Genomic DNA, 13,180 nt, shown 5'->3' on the forward strand with positions numbered 1-13,180 from the left:
AAGAAAGCATTTTCTGACTTACTATATAGAAAATTAATTGAAGAGAGACTAACATTTCTTAGCAGTTTATTATAGTTTAACCCAAGAGATTGGAGCTCAGGGGAAGGTGCTCTGGAATCCAGTTCTTACCCTCTTTTACTTCCATTTTGTAGGTGTCACAGCTGTTTGTCACCAGCCAGAATGGAATCCCTAATGCCAGAGAGATTCTGGTCACTGAGAAGAGAGGAGAATCTAATGCTCTGGAAAGCTGCTTCACGCCCAGGCTTGGAGAAGCTGCCCATCTTCTACACAGTTCCGTTGGCTATAAATACACATGAGTGAGACAGTGTCATGATCTGAGAAATAAGTTCATACTCCTGGCATGCTCAGAGAAGATTGATAAATAAATACAAACATGTATATAATACTTATACCTACATAAATAAATACGTCTCTGCTAGATTAGAGAGGTGGATCGTAGCCTGTGGAAATGTTCTGGAATTTAAGAAAGAAAACAATTCTTAGTTACTTTAGAAAGAAAAGCTATATATTAACAATACATTATTTATATATGTATATAACATTTATGTATCAGCAATACACATTAACAATAGCATGTTAATTAAAATAGATCACTGAAGCATCAATATTTAACACCTTTTAAACTTAGTTTTTGTCATCATCTGAAGTTAAAGATAATCTATTAAGAAATAGTTTATTATTCTGAGTAGTCACTTCCCTCACTCTTGAGTTAAATCAAATTATTCAAGTTTTTACTATGTCTTCTCACAGTGGCCAATTTTATTTTGAGGAGCGGCTCTATTTTGTACAAAAACATGAGGGAGACATGATGAAAAAAGGTGCTAGATTAAAATAGGATGTCCCAGTTTCCACTCCGACTCTGCCATGTCAGAGCCACTTTTGAACTAGATTAAATCGTCCTGCCCCTGGACTTCGGCATCCCCATCTATTAAATGAGGACTACACAGCCTCTAAGTTCCTACCAGCTCTGTGATTCTCTGACAATACCATATTTTTCTCTTTTTGTTCTTCTTTCTTCTACTCTCATTACCTCTATTCTTTCAGACAGAATTTTGCCAGCCTTGTTTATTTATCTGTTCTTGGGTTTTCCCATCTTTATTTTGCTCAGCTTGTTAAGTGGTAAAAGTCATCTGAGATTCCCCTTCTCCAGCCTATGTTAATCTCATATTGATTATTGAGGTGCATTTAACACTGTTTAAAGGGCAGAGGGTTTGGAGTCACATAGACTTGGGTTCAGATCCTAGCTCCCCTATTTACTAGCCATGTGACTTTGGGCAAGTCACTTAAACTTCTTGCCCACCTGGAGAATAGGGTTAAGAATGTCTTCCTTTTAGATTTGTTGTGAGAATGACTTGATCTATCTACTTATGCTAACATATCCAGCTTTATCTTGTTGGGCTTCTTGCTTCAAACAACCTCTTCATTCAGTCAAAAAATATTTATTGAGTGCTTTCTGTATGCAAGTATACTTCTAGATACATTGATAGAGCTTAGGTTCCAGAGACAGACAGTAAACAATGTACATAATAAGGTAAATTTTAGGGGCCGGCCCCAGGGCCAAGTGGTTAAGTTTGCAAGCTCTGCTTTGGTGGCCCAGGGTTTTGCCAGTTTGAATCCTTGGCACAGACATGGCAGTGCTCGTCAAGCCATGCTGAGGCGGCATCCCACATGCCACAACTAGAATGACCCACAACTAAAAATACACAACAATGTACCCAGGGGCTTTGGGAGGAAAAGGAAAAATAAAATCTTTAAAAAAAAAAGTAAATTTTGTAACGTCTTAGAAGGTAGTAATTGCTATGGAAAAAGAAAACAGAGTAAGGAGAGCAAGAAATGCGAGGGGAGGAAGCAGTTTGTAATGCTAACTAGTAAGAGTAGATGAGATTTAGAGGAGATGAGGGACTTAGCGAAACATGTATCCAGGGTAAGGGCATCCCAGCCAGAGTGAATGATTAGAGCAAAGGCCTGGAGTGACAGCATAACTGGCATGTTTGAGGAACAGCAAGGAGGTTGTGCCTCTGGAGCAGAATAAGCATGACGGAGCATGGGAGAAGAACATTAGAGAGTTGTCTGGGGACCAGATCGTGTAGGGCCTCATGGGTCACTGTAGAAGCTTTGGTTCTACTTTAAGTGACATGGAGAAATTTTGAAGAGTTCTTAACAGAGAAATTCACAGATTTGACTTTGTTTTGAAAAAAGGATCACTCTAGCAGCTGTGATGATGATAAACAACAGTTTCTCAACTCAGCACCACTGCCATTTTGAATAAAATGATTCTTTGTTGTGGGGCTGTCCTGTGCATTTATAGTGTTTAGAGCATCTCTGACTTCTACCCACTAGATGCCAATAGTACCACCTCCCCCATTTGTGACAATCAGAAATATCTTCAGATATTGCCAAATGTACCTTGGGGGGCACAAATTTGCCCCTAGTTGAGAGCCACTTGGATAGACTATTGAGGGGCAAGAATAGAAATAGGGAGATCTTTCAGGAGGCTACTGCAATAATCCAGCCTAGAGATCATGGTGGCTCAGACTAGGATGGTAGCAGAAGACATTCTGTGTGGTGTTTGAATTCTGCATAGATTCTGAAGATAGAGACAAACAGAATTACTGATGGATTGAATGGTGATGTGAGAAAAAGAGAAGAGTCAAGAATGACCGGAAACTTTTGGCCTGTACAAATGGAAGGATGGAATTGCCATTAACAGAGATATGTAATGCTTTGGGAGGAACAGATCTGGGCAGAGCAGAAAAGAAAATCAGGAGTTTAGTCTGGGACAGGTTGAATTTGGGTTGGCTTAGTAGAAATTCAAGTAAAATGTCAGGTAGGGGAGTAGATACACAGATCTGTCGTCTACTGGAGAGTTCTGAGTTGAAGACATAAATGTGAGAGTCATTGGCCTACAGATTGTATTTAAAGCCATGCAACTGAGTGAGATCACCAAAGGAGGGAGTATAGTTAGAGAAAGAAAAAAGGACCAAGGACTGAACTCTGGAACACTGCAACATTGAGAGGTAAGCAGACCAGGAGAAACCAACAAAAGCAAGTTGAGAAGGGGCAATAACAGAAGAAAATACAAGATAGTTGAAGTTGTAAAAGCCAAATGAAGAAAATATGTCAAGGAAAAGTGATCAATGGTGTCATATATTGCTGATGGTTCAAGTAAAAAGAAGCCTGAGAATTGACAAGTGGGCTTAGCAATGGGGAAGCTATTAGTGACCTTGTCAAGAGCAGTTTTGATTATGGTGGAGGTAACAGCTTGATTAAAATGAGTTTAAGTGAGCCAGCCCTGATGGTCTAGTGGTTAAAGTTCCATACTCTCCATTTGGCAGCCTGGGTTCGCTTCCTGGTTGCAGAACCACAGCGCCTGTCTGTCAGTTGCCATGCTGTGGCAGCTCAAATAGAAGAGCTAGAAGGACTTACAACTAGGATATACAACAATGCTTGGGGCTTTGGAGAGAAGAAAAAAAAGAGGAAAGATTGGCAATAGATGTTAGCTCAGGCTGAATCCTTCCCTGCCAAAAAAAAAAAAAAATCACATAGAATTAAAAAAAAATGAATTTAAGAAATGAGAGGAATCAGAAACACCAAGTATAAATAACTCTTTGCTGCAGAGAGAAGTAAAGGGATGGGGCTAGTGTTGATGGGTGAAGCAATACTTTTGGTTTTGATCTCAAGATGGAAGAAATAATGAAGTTATTTGCATGCTGTTTGGAATTTTCCAGTACCAAGAGAAAAATTGATGTTGTAGGAGTGAGAGGGGAGAAATCCTGGAGTAACGTCCTTGAGCGGGTGAGAGGCGGTGGGATCTGCTCTGTGCAGGTGGATACTTTGGCCTTACGTAAGAGCATAGGGAGAGTTTATGATTAACAACAGGCAAGAAGGGAGAGTATGTACCTACATATGCTGATAGGTAAGTCAAAGTGATGATCAGAGTCTAAAAATTCTCTTCTATTTACTTCAGTGTTTCAGTAAAGCAGGAAGCAAGGTCATCAGCTGAAAGTGAGGATGAGGGAGAAGGTGTTGGACATTTGAGAAGAGAGAAGGTGTTAACTATTCATCTAGAACAGTAGGACAGTAAATGGACTAGGTGTGGATACTTTGATTTCCTGACAGTATTAAGGCCCATGTGAAGTCTGTGGTTATGAAATCAAGGTCAAAGCGGATAACATGGCTGTGTGTTTTTTCCCAGCCGTGTTCAGCTGCATGAGTGCAGGCATGGATACATGGAGACATGAAATAGATGGGATGGTTGGGTTTTTAGGCTGCAGCTTTGATAAGTGAGAAAGGGCAAGGTTATTGAGGGTATATACAATGTAGTGATTCTAATCTTTAGCTATAAATGTAAGATGTGTAAGGGAAGGGAAAAAGGACAGCAAGGGAGACCCAGTGAGAAAGTAGTAGGGTATTAATTGTGGTGAGCTTGAAGGGTTATTAGGGTTGGGTTGACAACGGGAGCAAGTGGGAAAAACAGAATAAGAGTGAAAAAAAGTTGGAGATGTTGCAGTTATTGGTAGCAACAATGTCCAAGGAATGACCATGGGAGAGTGTGGCAGAGGTCAGGGAGGACATGATCTTTGGAGGAGAGAAGTCAAGGAACTGTGATGTCATTGCGCTTTACTGGATGTGTGAACTTAGGGAAATTGAGGACTGGAATAACATGGTTAATAGGCCCTCGATAAATTGATCTTTATCTTTCTGAGCCTTTATTTCGTCATCTATAAAAAGAAGATATTAACCTTTTCCTGCTTACTTTAGAGGACACTTGTGAGGATCAAATGGGACAATGTATCAGGAAGTGGCTTGTAATAATGCACCAATGTACAAACATGAAGATTTTATTACATTTGTTTTTCTTCGTGGCTACATGGTATAGAGGAGGAATTCGGTGAAGGGCTGAGGATTTTAAATTTTAAAGGATTGACCATAGAGAGCTGTTTATGATCCTAAAGAAGAAAGTGATATAATTAAACACAATCAGTGGGATTATCTTATTTACACTGAGTAGAGACAAATGCCTAATTATTTACTGATTCTCTCTCTTGTCTTGCTTTTCCAGTACAACTTATACACTATCTCCAAACACAGATTGAATCATCTCAGTTCCCTCACCTTAATATCCCCATTGTTTACATGATAACATCTATATTCCTTTGCCTGATAGTCCATAGCCTCCAAGATCTGAACTAATCTTGCCCTTCTACCTCAATATCCTGCTCACCTGCTGTGCAGCCTATCCTCCAAAACTTATTTCATGACCCTTTATGCTTCTGTGCCTTTGTTCATGCTTTTTCCATAATCTGTAGTGCTATTCCTCACATCTGAGTTTTTTGGTGACATTATTTGATTCCATACGTCACCTACTTAATAAAGCCTTTTGCCAAAGTTCATCTTTCTTTCTGCAGTATTTTATTGTGTCTTTGTTATAGCATGTATACATGCAATAATATATATATGCATGTAATTATTAATTAAGCAATTATTGTTTATGTCCCACTGGACTGTAAGCCCCTTTAGGGCAAGGATCGTGTCTTACTTAGCAGAAATGAACAATGAGTTCCATTCTCATAAGCACCTATTATGTTTTTTTCTGCACAATAAATATTTGTTGACTGAATAAGTGAACATAAAAATGACTGAAGGCTCCCTATGTACCAAGCACCATGCTGAATGTTGCATTGAATACTAAAAAAAATAAGTATATGCTCAATAGAACTTGATTCATTGAAGTGTTCCAATTTCAAAGAGCTTCCCTGCTGAACTGGAAACTGCTGGCAGAATAAGAGAAAATGGAGTTTGACACGTCCATTAAGTAGAACAAGGCAGCTGTGGAGTAATGGAAAGAGAACTAAACCAGGATCAGAAGCTCTGATTTCCAGGACCAGCTCATATGCTAACGTTATGACTTCAGCCACCTTGAAACATCTCTGAATATCAATGTCTTCATCTGCAAAATGAGGTATTTAGATTATGTGATCTCCAAGGTCCCTTCCAATGTTAACACTTCATGATTCTAAAATGTTATGAAATCATCAGACTTGCTGTCAAATTCAAAATCAAATTTCACCAAGGAGAGCCACTTGTGAGTTTCTGGATGGCTAAAAACCTTGAGTGGACAATATAACTGTTCATGAGGTAGAATAACAAATTATAATTCTTTTTCACATTGTCTAAGGCAAGACAGTTGGTTCTGCAAATTATGCACTGTTCTCAACTCGAAGTCCCAAGTTTTATGCCCAGCTCTGTTTTAGAGGGCATGAATAAACTTACATCTTCTTCAATCTTGATGGAAAACGTGTGCCCCAGCTCTATTTTAGAGGACATGAGTAAACGCACATCTTCTTCAATCTAGGTGGAAAATATGACATACTTCAGGTTAAGCTCCAACCAACATGCAGAGAATCACTTCTGGAACCATAAGAAATATAGAAAAAAGCTAACCCTGTGCAACTTCAACCAAATTGGAATTGATACTTGTTGCAGAGCCCGGGGACTTGCCTCTTGGCAGAAGTAGATTTTTCCCAGTTGGTTTCAAATGTCTAATGATATAAAACAACAGCTGGCCTTGTAATTCCTAATAGACTGCATCTGCCCCGGGTATTTGAGAGTGACCATCATGACAGCACTCCCAGTAGCGATCTCACCAAGCCTCAGAAGATAGCTTTGTTCTCTTTAAAAATCATATATTGTCTTGTGCATACATGCCCGAGATTGAAGAATCTGCAATCAATAGAGAAAACAACAGTAAGATTTTTTTGTTTACAGCAAAAACTAAATGTCTCACATCCAACTTCTCAGTCCATCACTGGTTGCGCTTTTCACCATTGCGACAAAAGAAGTTGCATGATATAATGGAAAGAGTGGGCTTTGAAGGCAGTGGCTCTGGGCTTAACTGGCAGCTCCTCAAATCTTCTAGCTAAGTGACCTTATAGAAGTTACTTAATCTTTCTCAGTCTGTTTATTTATGTGTAAAATAGAAACACTTATTTCTATCACACAGAACTGTGGAGAAGGTGTTTTGGTGGGTAAAATACATAGACACATTATACGTGCTGGATTTTCAATTTGATTATAAAATTTCTGTGCTGTGATAATGGTAGTGAGGATTGCTATCTTAAACAACTAAAAGGTGTGGTTTTAAAGTCGAGGATACAATTTTCAGTCTTACATACTAAAAAGCTAAGCGGTATTGTTGTTGAGTGATTGTCAACTGTAGGCAAGGGATGGGTTTTCCATCGCCTCTTAGGAAGGAGACTTAGCAGGACTGGCTTCATGGACGTGCTTCCTGTGCAATTGCAAAGGGCCCTGTGCTTAGAAGGGCCTCACGCTTGGTTTAATGCTCTGCTGTTGACACCTTGAAATTCTTAATAATTTTTTAACAGGGGGCCATGCATTTTCATTTTGCACTGGTCCCTGCAAATTATGTAGTCAATCCTGAGACTTAGGAGGGAAATTAAGTGCTATATGCATGCTTGGTCAAATTTATGGAAACGAATGCACACATGGGGGCATTATTCTACATTATAACAAGAATAGGTATTAGCATTTGTGCTTTTGGTTTTAAAGGATAAAGTTAACTCTGAGTTGGTTTTGTAAAGTCTTCATAGAATAGATTCCACATTTACACGTGTAGACATAACAAAGATTGGAAGATAAATCAAAGAGTGGAAAGAGCATTCACATACTAAAGCTCTCAAACCAAAAGCATTTTTCAGCTAGACTGTCAGGGTTAAAATTTCAGCTCTGCTTAGTAGCCGTGTAATTTGGGGGAAGTTGCTAAATCTAACTATGCCTCAGATTATCATCTATAAAATGGGACAATAGCAATCTCATTGGGTTGTTGTGAAAATTCAATAACTTATTATGTGTAAAGTGCTAAGAACGCTGATTGACACAGAGTGAGTGCTCAGTAAGTGTTATCTATTATTACCATCTATAAAGTAGAACTTAGCAAAGTTCCACTTTTCTTTGAAAATATGTACCTACTACTTCAAGGGATTTGAAAATCTTTCAGTCTAAAATAATAAACATAACTCTGATTTTTATTGACATTGTGAGTTTTACAAGTCATACCCACCTGGGAATAACGTTCATGCTTTTTTAATGTACAAAGGGAAGTATCAATAGATAGCTTAACAACTGGAATAAACATTTACATGTAAGTCACTTATTTGTATATGTATGCATGCATTTATCTATTCATTTAAGTTATTCACTGAGTACTTGTTATATACCAGGTTCCCTCCTAGGTGCTAGTGATAAGTTGACGAAGACGTCTTTTCTCATCGTTATTTGAATTCATCATCTAATAGAGGCACAGACCTGTAATCAAGAAATTACAATTGCAGTATGACAAGATCTATGAGAGGGTTAAGTACCAGGTATAATGGAATCAGAGAGGTGCCTCTCATTCATTCTTGAGGCAGTAGGAGATCAGGAAAGGCTTCAAAGAGGAAGGAAGATCTAACATGAGATCTAAAAGGTCATGGAGAGTTAACTATGCGAAAAAAGAGGGAAATCATGAACAAAGTCCTGAAATTGTTGATAAAAATTGCACAGGGTTCAGTATGACTAGAATGTAGAATGTGAAGTAGAAGTGTAGTGAGATAAGAGGCTGAATTTGAGGGGGCTAACCTATTGACTTTATATGCCATTTTAAGGAATTTAGATCTTATTCTGAAGGCACGTTGAGCCTTTAAAATTTTAAGCAATTGAGGGACACGATTAAATTGTAGTTTACAAAACTCACTCTGACTTTGTTTTTTTTTTTTGTTTTTGAGGAAGATTAGCCCTGAGCTAACATCTGCTGCCAAGCCTCCTCTTTTTCCTGAGGAAGACTGGCCCTGAGCTAACATCCATGCCCATCTTCCTCTACTTTATATGTGGGATGCCTGCCACAGCATGGTTTGCCAAGTGGTGCCATGTCCGCACCCAGGATCCGAACCGGCAAACCCTGGGCTGCCAAAGTGGAAACTGTGCACTTAACCGCTGAGCCACCGGGCTGGCCCTCTGACTTTGGTATGAGTAATGGATTGGAAGAAGAAAATTATTGCAGGCAGGAAATAGAAGGCTGTGATATAATCCAGACGAAAAATGATAGACTTGAACTAAGGTAATGGTAATAATAATTGTAATAAGTGGACAGAGTCAACAGATACCAAAGGGGTAGAACCATCAGGACCATGAGGAAGAGAGAGAGGAAGAGGCACGAATGATCACCACGTTTCGGGTTTGGATAATTGTATGGTTGGTGATAAATCATTGATAGTAGTGCTTAAAAGGATGAGTAGGATTGGGAAAGGCGAAGGCTTAGATAGTAATAAATTTAATTTGGGACATGATGAGTTTGAGGTATCTTTGGAACATAAAATAGAAGTGTTCAACAGCCAGTTAGGTATGCAGGTTGAGATCTTGGTTTAGTAAACTATTCGAGAATCATTAGCGCAGAGATGAAAAGTAAAGCTATAAAAGGAAGAGAACATGTTTAGAGTGAGAAGAGATTAGGATTTAGGAAAGAACTCTGGGTCAAACAGAGACAGATAGAAGAAAGAGTTTACAACACCAAGAAGCAAGCAAGAAGATGGAAGGAAAATCAAGAGGGCGTTATTTCAAAAAAAGTAAAAACTGAATGTTTCAAGAAATGGGGAGTAGCCAAAAATGTCTAAAGGTACAAACTTATCAAGTAAGGTAAGGACTGAGATGTATCCATTAAAGTCTGCAATAAGGGCACTGCTGATCTTGGAAAGAAAGCTGTGCTGAATCAGAAGCCGCCTTACATATCATTGAAAAATGAATGGAAAGTGAGAAGGAAGACAGGAAGGAGTCCTTTCGATAATGGTAGCTGCCTATAAATGAAATCTATCCACACAAGATATTGAACACAGATTAGATACTAGGCACAGATTAGAAGATCTGGTGAGTCAAAGCATTGGATTCTTGAGAGTGAAAAAAATGGGACTTGGAAAGTGCACAGGAAAAGGCTTTGGAAGGGAGGGAGAGGTTTTGGGAGCTATAGATTCCTTTGGAGGCTGGGTGGCAGAGGTAAACACAAAAAATTGAAAGCTAGGGGTTTTTATTGAATCATCTTACTATTTATTTTCTATTTGTCGATTCTGTTTTTGTTTTATGTTTCCTCTTTTTATTTAAAGTTTTTATTGTTTTTTTAATTGCAGTAACATTGGATTATAACAATATATAGCTTTCAGATATACATCGTACTATATTTCAAATTCTGTGCAGATTACATTATGTTCACCACCCAAAAACTAATTATAGTCCATCCCCTCACATGTGAGCCTAATCACCCCTTTTGCCCTCCCTCCCCTTCCCCTCTGGTAACCACCAATCGATTCTCCATTGCTATGTGTTTGTTTGTCATCATTTTTATCTTCTACTTATGAGTGAGATCATACGGTATTTGACTTTCCCCCTCTGACTTATTTCATTCAGCGTAATACCCTCAAGGTCCATCCATGTTGTCACAAATGGCTGGATTTCATCATTTCTTAGGGCTGAGTAGTATTCCATAGTGTATAAATACCACATCTTCTTCATCCATTCGTCCCTTGATGGGCACCTAGGTTGCTTCCAAGTCTTGGCTATTGTGTATAATGCTGCAATGAACATAGGGGTGCAAGTATCTTTATGCCTTTGCGTTTTCAAGTTCTTTGGATAAATACCCAGCAGTGGGATAGCTAGATCATATGGTAGATCTATTCTTAATTTTCTGAGGATACTCCATACTGCTTTCCATAGTGGCTGCACCAGTTTGCACTCCCACCAGCAGTGAACAAGGGTTCCTTTCTCTCCACATCCTCTCCAACATTTGTTGTTTCCTGTCTTGTTAATTACAGCCATTCTGACCGGAGTGAGGTGATACCTCATTGTGGTTTTGATTTGCAACTCCCTGATAGCTAATAATGTTGAGCATCTTTTCATATGCCTGTTGGCCATCAGTATATCTTCTTTGGAGAAATCTCTGTTCAGATCTTTTGCCCACTGGGTTGTTAGTTTTCTTGTTGTTGAGAGGTATGAGCCCTTTGTATATTTTGGATATTAACCCCTTATCTGATATATGGTTTCCAAATATCTTCTCCCAATTGTTAGGTTGTCTTTTCATTTTGTTGATGGTTTCCTTTGCTGTGCAGAAGCTTTTTAGTTTGACGTAGTCCCGTTTGTTCATTTTTTCCTTTGTTTCCCTTGCCCAGTCAGACATGGTACTTGAAAATATGCTGCTAAGAATGATGTCAAAGAGTGTACTGACTCTTTTTCTTCTAGAAGTTTCATGGTTTTGGGTCTTACATTCAAGTCTTTAACCCATTTTGAGTTGATTTTTGTGCATGGTGTAAGGGAATGGTCTACTTTCATTCTTTTGCATGTGGCTGTCCAGTTCTCCCAACACCATTTATTGAAGAGACTCTTCTTTCTCCATCCTATGCTCTTGGCTCCCTTGTCGAATATTAGCTGTCCATAAACGTGTGGGTTTACTTCTCGGCTCTCAATTCTGTTCCATTGATCTGTGTGTCTGTGTTTGTGCCTGTACATGCTCTTTTGGTTACGACGGCTTTGTAGTATATTTTGAAATCAGGGAGTGTGATACCCCAGCTTTGTTCTTTTTTCTCAGGGATCCTTTGGCTATTCAGGGTCTTTTGTTGTTCCATGTAAATTTTAGGATTCTTTGTTCTAGTTCTGTGAAAAATGTTGTTGGAACTTTGATAGGGATTGTGTTGAATCTATAGATTGCTTTAGGAAGTATGGACATTTTAATGATGTTAATTCTTTCACTCCAAGAACATGGAATATCTTTCCATTTCTTTGTGTCTTCTTTGATTTCTTTCAACAACGTTTTATAGTTTTCGGTGTACAGATCTTTCACCTCTTTGGTTAAGTTTATTCCTAGGTATTTTATTCTTTTTGTTGCATTTGTAAATGGGATTGTATTCTTAATTTCTCTTTCTGCGACTTTGTTGTTAGTGTATAGAAACGCAACCAATTTTTGTATGCTGATTTTGTATCCTATGACCTGACTGTATTCCTTTATTGTTTCTAAAAGTTTTTTAGTGGACTCTTTAGGGTTTTCTACATATAAAATCATGTCATCTGCAAAGAGTGACAGTTTCACTTCTTCCTTTCCAATTTGTATCCCTTTTATTTCTTTTTCTTGCCTGATTGCTCTGGCTAGGACTTCCAATACTATGTTAAATAAGAGTGGTGACAGTGGGCATCCTTGTCTGGTTCCTGTTCTTAGAGGGCTAGCTTTCAGTTTTTCTCCATTGAGAATGATATTTGCTGTGGGTTTGTCATATATGGCCTTTATTATGTTGAGGTATTTTCCTTCTATACCCATTTTATTTAGAGTTTTTATCATAAATGGATTCTGTATCTTGTCAAATGCTTTCTCTGCATCTATTGAGATGATCATATGATTTTCATTCTTCATTTTGTTAATGTGGTGTATCACGTTGATAGATTTGCAGATGTTGAACCATCCCTGCATCCCTGGAATGAAACCCACTTGATCATGATGCATGCTCTTTTTATTGTATTGTTGTGTTTGATTTGCTGGTATTTTGTTGAGGATTTTTGCATCGATGTTCATCAGTGATATTGGCCTGTAATTTTCTTTTTTTGTGTTGTCCTTGTCTGGTTTTGGTATCAGGATAATGTTGGCTTCATAGAAAGAGTTAGGAAGTCTCCGCTGCTCTTCAATTTTGTGGAAGAATTTGAGAAGGATAGATATTAAGTCTTCTTTGAATGTTTGGTAGAATTCATCGGGGAAGCCATCTGGTCCTGGACTTTTATTTTTGGGGAGGTTTCTGATTGCTGTTTTCGATCTCCTTACTGGTGATTGGCCTATTCAAATTCTCTACTTCTTCTTGGTCCAGTTTTGGAAGGTTGTATCTTTCTAAGAATTTATCCATTTCTTCTAGATTATCCAATTTGTTGGTGTATAGCTTTTCATAGTATTCTCTTATTATCTTTTGTATTTCTGAGGTGTCCATTGTAATCTCTCCTCTTTCATTTCTGATTTTATTTATTTGAGCCTTCTCTCTTTTTTTCTTGGTGAGTCTAGCTAAGGGTTTGTCCATTTTGTTTATCTTTCCAAAGAACCAGCTCTTGGTTTTATTAATTTTTTTCTACTTTTTTTTAGTCTCTA

At 38.3% G+C, this 13,180-nt stretch overlaps 1 protein-coding gene and 1 long non-coding RNA gene across 2 annotated transcripts in view; one reads left to right on the forward strand and one right to left on the reverse strand.

Annotated features, from left to right (window-relative positions):
- PRRX1 (paired related homeobox 1) overlaps positions 1-2,308 on the forward strand; it is a 95,628-nt gene extending 93,320 nt beyond the window's left edge. The window contains exon 5 of the mRNA XM_023640540.2: positions 153-2,308. The gene's annotated coding sequence lies outside the window, so the exon portion shown is untranslated. The remainder of the gene's footprint in view (positions 1-152) is intronic.
- Positions 1-13,180, reverse strand: part of LOC111773381 (uncharacterized) — a 160,685-nt gene that overhangs the window by 9,398 nt on the left and 138,107 nt on the right. The window contains exons 6-9 of the long non-coding RNA XR_011438985.1: positions 6,466-6,744; positions 6,295-6,372; positions 418-474; positions 130-301 (exon numbers count right to left, since the gene is read on the reverse strand). This is a non-coding gene — a long non-coding RNA (uncharacterized lncRNA). The remainder of the gene's footprint in view (positions 1-129; positions 302-417; positions 475-6,294; positions 6,373-6,465; positions 6,745-13,180) is intronic.

This window comes from Equus caballus, chromosome 5 (genome assembly GCF_041296265.1).
Source record: "Equus caballus isolate H_3958 breed thoroughbred chromosome 5, TB-T2T, whole genome shotgun sequence".
NCBI lineage: Eukaryota > Metazoa > Chordata > Mammalia > Perissodactyla > Equidae > Equus > Equus caballus.